Source organism: Triticum urartu, chromosome 6A, assembly GCF_056163025.1.
Source record: "Triticum urartu cultivar PI428250 chromosome 6A, HENAU_Tu73, whole genome shotgun sequence".
Taxonomy (NCBI): domain Eukaryota; kingdom Viridiplantae; phylum Streptophyta; class Magnoliopsida; order Poales; family Poaceae; genus Triticum; species Triticum urartu.
In genome coordinates, this window is record NC_141878.1 from 111,476,003 (window position 1) to 111,481,401 (window position 5,399).

At 43.5% G+C, this 5,399-nt stretch overlaps 1 pseudogene; it reads left to right on the forward strand.

The window, feature by feature from the left end:
* The first annotated feature begins 458 nt into the window (after window positions 1-458).
* Window positions 459-5,081, forward strand: LOC147964338 (uncharacterized; annotated as a pseudogene).
* Window positions 5,082-5,399: the final 318 nt, after the last annotated feature.

Below are 5,399 nucleotides of genomic sequence, written 5' to 3' on the forward strand. Positions count from 1 at the left end.
GGGGTCCTTCCCACACGACCCAGAAATCGTCGTTGATGGGCGAGGGGCTACTGACGATCGCCATACAATAAACGTATGAGAAGCCGCCCCAGTCGCACGCATTACATCTCGACGTTACGTTTCTGATCAGAGAGACATCCCAAACGATTACACCGCTATAGTCGTGTGAAAAAAGTGGACATCAACATTTAATCTGCCGATATGTTTGTGATCGGTAAGTTATCGCACACGGTTCAAAAATGTAAAATGTGTGTGGTGCCTCTACCAGTGGCGGACGTACAGGGTGGCCAGGGTGGGCCGCGGCCCACCCTAGGATTTTTACACAGCCTATATACCTATTCATTTTAAGTGGGCTAAAACAATATGGCCCAGTAAACTCCAGCGCAGACGCCCAGTGCCCCGAGTCCCCGACCCAAGCGGTCGTCGTCCCTGCCGCATCCTCGTCAGTTCCTCGTCCCGATGCCCTAGCCCTACCCTGGTACAGTGCCCGAACCCTAGTTGCAGCCGCCGGTCGCGCCCCTGTCGCCGGCCCGCCGCCCAGGAACTGTGCTCCTCCAGCCTCCAGGCTCCGGCCGCATCTCCACTTCCCGGATTCGCGCCCCTGCCCCAGCACGCGGCTGCGGCGCTACGCCCCTCGGCCCCCGCCCCTGCCCTGCCTGCACGCGGCTACGTTGCTGCCGCCAGTCGGTTGTCGGGCACCCTTGCCGGCCAGCTCTCGTGGCCTTGCTCATTCACCAATCCACAGAAAGTAGAATGCCCTGATTTAAGGTATCAAAATTCTCAAATTTCTGATTTAGGGTTTGCTTTTTTGCACCATGATATCCACTAGATGAACATATAGCAAAATACCTAATTAGCTTTATTGAATATCGATAGAAAGTAGTTTTCTTGCAGATTTGTTGAAAAATGAAGAGGGTTGGAGACATTGTTTCTCTTTTCCAGAGAGAAGCTATGAAAATAGGTAAGGAGAAGAAGGCGGAGAATATGCCGGATGTGGCTGAAGAGCAAACCGGCGAAGTTGTGTGTATGCCAGTTGTGATCGAAGAGCAAACTGAAGAACCAATATTGTCTATGTCTAATGTGACCACAGAGCAAACTAAAGATGTGTCACCGCCGTCGTCACCGGTTATGATTTTAGTCATCTTAAACATGATCCTGGGGAAAGGCTACCCATTGCAAGTTATCATGTCAATGATCAAGATGCAGTTCGAAGAGCATATATCCTTAAAAAGTCATTCAAACCTTATGCACATAACTTTTAAAAAAGAACAATTGGGAGTAGAGAACATTCACTCAATCCTTTGTGGCTTCATAATCATAGTTGGCTTGAATATAGTATCAAGAAGGAATCTGCATTTTGCTTTGTATGTTACTTGTTCAAAGAAAAAAACTAGTGGTAAGGGTACTAATGCATTTACTAATGGTGGTTGGAGTAATTGGAATAGAGAGGATGCTCTTCTTAAGCATGTTAGTTGCGTAACAAGTGTGCACAATGCAGCTCAAGAGAGATATAACTTATTTGTGAATCCTTGTGCAGCAATTGATGATCTTTATGTGAAGGTAAATAGTGAGGATCTACGTCTTTACAAGATGAGGTTGAAGTATTCACTTAGATGCTTGCAGATGAAAGTGAACAGTCTAGCAATAGAGGAAACTTCTTTGAGCTATTGAAGTGGCTTGCAACAAATAGTGAGGAGGCGAATAAGTATGTTCTGAAGAATGCACCAGGTAACTGCAAATTGACTTCTCATCAGATACAACATCAGCTTATTCAATGTTGTGCAGTACTTACTAGAAAGCAAATTATTGATCAACTTGGTGATGAGCACTATGCTATTCTAGCTGATGAGTCTAGTGATGTATCACATAAAGAACAACTAGCTTTGTGCTTGCATTTTGTTGATAAAGTAGGAAGGCTGTGTGAGCACTTTCTTGGAGTTGTTCATGTAAGTGACACTACTTTATTGTCACTTAAGGAAGCAATTGCAAATTTACTTACTGATCATGGTTTGACTATAACTCAAATTCGTGGGCAAGGATATGCTGGGGCTAGTAATATGAGAGGGGAAATTAAAGGACTGAAAACATTGATCATGAAAGAGTCACCTTCTGCCTATTATATTCATTGTTTTGCACATCAACTCCAGCTAGTTCTTATTGATGTTGCCAAGGGAAATGATGATTGTGTGTGGTTTTTTGATCGAGTGTCTTTATTACTGAATGTTATTGGAGTGTCTTGTAAGCGTCATGACATGCTTCGAGATGCTAGACTTCACAATAACATGAAACTACTTGAATGTGGTGAGTTACAAACTGGGAGTGGTTTGAATCAAGAGATGGGGTTACCTAGGCCTGGTGATACTCGATGGGGCTCTCATTACAAAATTGTTCTCAACATTATTGCTATGTATCCCACAATCCATGACGTGCTCATAACTCTTGGACAAGATGCTTCACAAAGAAGCGATTGGCCCAAAATTCATACCATTGTTGGAGTGTTTGAGTCATTTGACTTTATTTTCGATGCACACTTGATGCTTGTCATTCTTGGATACACAAGTGATTTGTCTGATTGTTTGCTAAGAAGAGACCAGGATATTCTTACTGCAATGGCACTTGTTAGAACTGCAAAAAGTAGAATACAAGAACTTAGGTCTAATGGGTGGGAGGCATTTCTGCAAAAGGTCACACTATTTTGTAACAAGCATGGCATTCAAGTTCCTATGATGGAAGGTAATTATGTGCCTTATGGAAGATCAACACAGTTTGCCCGACCCCAAACAAATGATGATCACTTTAGAAGAGAAGTTTTTCTTGGAGTCATTGATCAAATTAGTCAAGAGCTTGAAAATCGGTTTGATGAGATCAATATGGAATTGCTATCTTGTCTGTCTGCTTTGAATCCCGCCAACTCATTTGCTGCTTTTGATGCACAAAAGGTATGCAAACTTGCTTCTAAAATTTGTATTGCTTTCAAAATTGCTATTGAATCTCTTCAACTCATTTGTTTCTTTTGATGCACACTAGGTACGAAGACTTGCTGAATTTTATCCCAAAGACTTTTCAAGTGCCGACTTGATACAACTTGTGTTGGGGAACGTAGTAATTTCAAAATTTTCCTACGCACACGCAAGATCATGGTGATGCATAGCAACGAGAGGGGAGAGTGTGATCTACGTACCCTTGTAGATCGACAATGGAAGCGTTTGGTTGATGTGGTCGTACGTCTCCACGGCCCGACCGATCAAGCACCGAAACTACGGCACCTCCGAGTTCTAGCACACGTTCAGCTCGATGACGATCCCCGGACTCCGATCCAGCAAAGTGTCGGGGAAGAGTTCTGTCAGCATGACGGCGTGGTGACGATCTTGATGTACTACCGTCGCAGGGCTTCGCCTAAGCACCGCTACAATATGACTGAGGTGGAATATGGTGGAGGGGGGCACCGCACACGGCTAAGGAACGATCACGAAGATCAACTTGTGTGTCTAGGGCTGCCCCCTGCCCCCGTATATAAAGGAGCAAGGGGAGGAGGCCGGCCGGCCCCTATAGGCGCGCCAGGAGGAGTCCCCCTCTCCTAGTCCAATTCAGACCAGGGGGGAGGAGGCGTGCAGCCCACCTCTGGCTGCCCCTCTCTCTCTCCACTAAGGCCCATATGGCCCATTACTTCTCCCGGGGGGGTTCCGGTAACCCTCCGGCTCTCCGGTTTTCTCCGAAATCACCCGGAACACTTCCGGTGTCCGAATATAGCCGTCCAATATATTAATCTTTATGTCTCGACCATTTCGAGACTCCTCGTCATGTCCGTGATCACATCCGGGACTCCAAACTAACTTCGGTACATCAAAACTCATAAACTCATAATATAACTGTCATCGAAACCTTAAGCGTGCGGACCCTACGGGTTCGAGAACAATGTAGACATGACTGAGACACGTCTCCGGTCAATAACCAATAGCGGAACCTGGATGCTCATATTGGTTCCTACATATTCTACGAAGATCTTTATCGGTCAGACCGCATAACAACATACGTTGTTCCCTTTGTCATCGGTATGTTACTTGCCCGAGATTCGATCGTCGGTATCTCAATACCTAGTTCAATCTCGTTACCGGCAAGTCTCTTTACTCATTTCGTAATACATCATCTCGCAACTAACTCAATAGTTGCAATGCTTGCAAGGCTTATGTGATGTGCATTACCGAGTGGGCCCAGAGATACCTCTCCGACAATCGGAGTGACAAATCCTAATCTCGAAATACGCCAACCCAACATGTACCTTTGGAGACACCTGTAGAGCACCTTTATAATCACCCATTTACGTTGTGACGTTTGGTAGCACACAAAGTGTTCCTCCGGCAAACGGGAGTTGCATAATCTCATAGTCATAGGAACATGTATAAGTCATGAAGAAAGCAATAGCAACATACTAAACGATCGGGTGCTAAGCTAATGGAATGGGTCATGTCAATAAGATCATTCACCTAATGATGTGATCTCGTTAATCAAATAACAACTCCTTGTTTATGGTTAGGAAACATAACCATCTTTGATTAACGAGCTAGTCAAGTAGAGGCATACTAGTGATACTCTGTTTGTCTATGTATTCACACATGTATTATGTTTCCGGTTAATACAATTCTAGCATGAATAATAAACATTTATCATGATATAAGGAAATAAATAATAACTTTATTATTGCCTCTAGGGCATATTTCCTTCACCTTGAACTACAACTTGATAACTATATTGATGACATGAGAAATGATGAGAACTTCCAAGGCCTTAGAAATCTTGTTGATCTCTCAGTTAAGCTTGTTCAAACAGGGAGACACATAGTTCATCATTTGGTGTACTTGCTTTCAAAATTGGTATTGATTCTACCGATGGCAACGGCAAATGTTGAGAGAGCATTTTCTGCCATGAGTATAGTCAAGAGCAAGTTGAGAAATAAGATGGGTGATAGTCTTTTGGATGATTGCCTAGTTACATACATTGAGAGGGATACTTTCTCCGAGGTGAATGCAGATGACATAATTGATACCTTCATGGCAATGCAAAAGCATAGGCCAGAAACATAGTCTTTTTGAACTTCTCAAGGTATGTACTATGGTCAGTGTTTCTATTTGATACCTTCATGGCAGCCATGTACTATTTACTATGTAGGCTTCTTTATGCAAAACTTAGATTGGATTGTGAATTTTAGTGTGTTTGTAAGACCATATTAATCTATTTCTTTGTCCTATTTATAATTAGTTAGAATGTTCACATGCCATATTAGTTATCAAAAAAATTGGGGGTGGACCACCCTGTCGTCAAAAGCTAGCTCTGCCACTGGCCTCTACTAATGTCAACATGTACATTTTTCATAACTGTGTGCGATTGGTATTCCTATCACA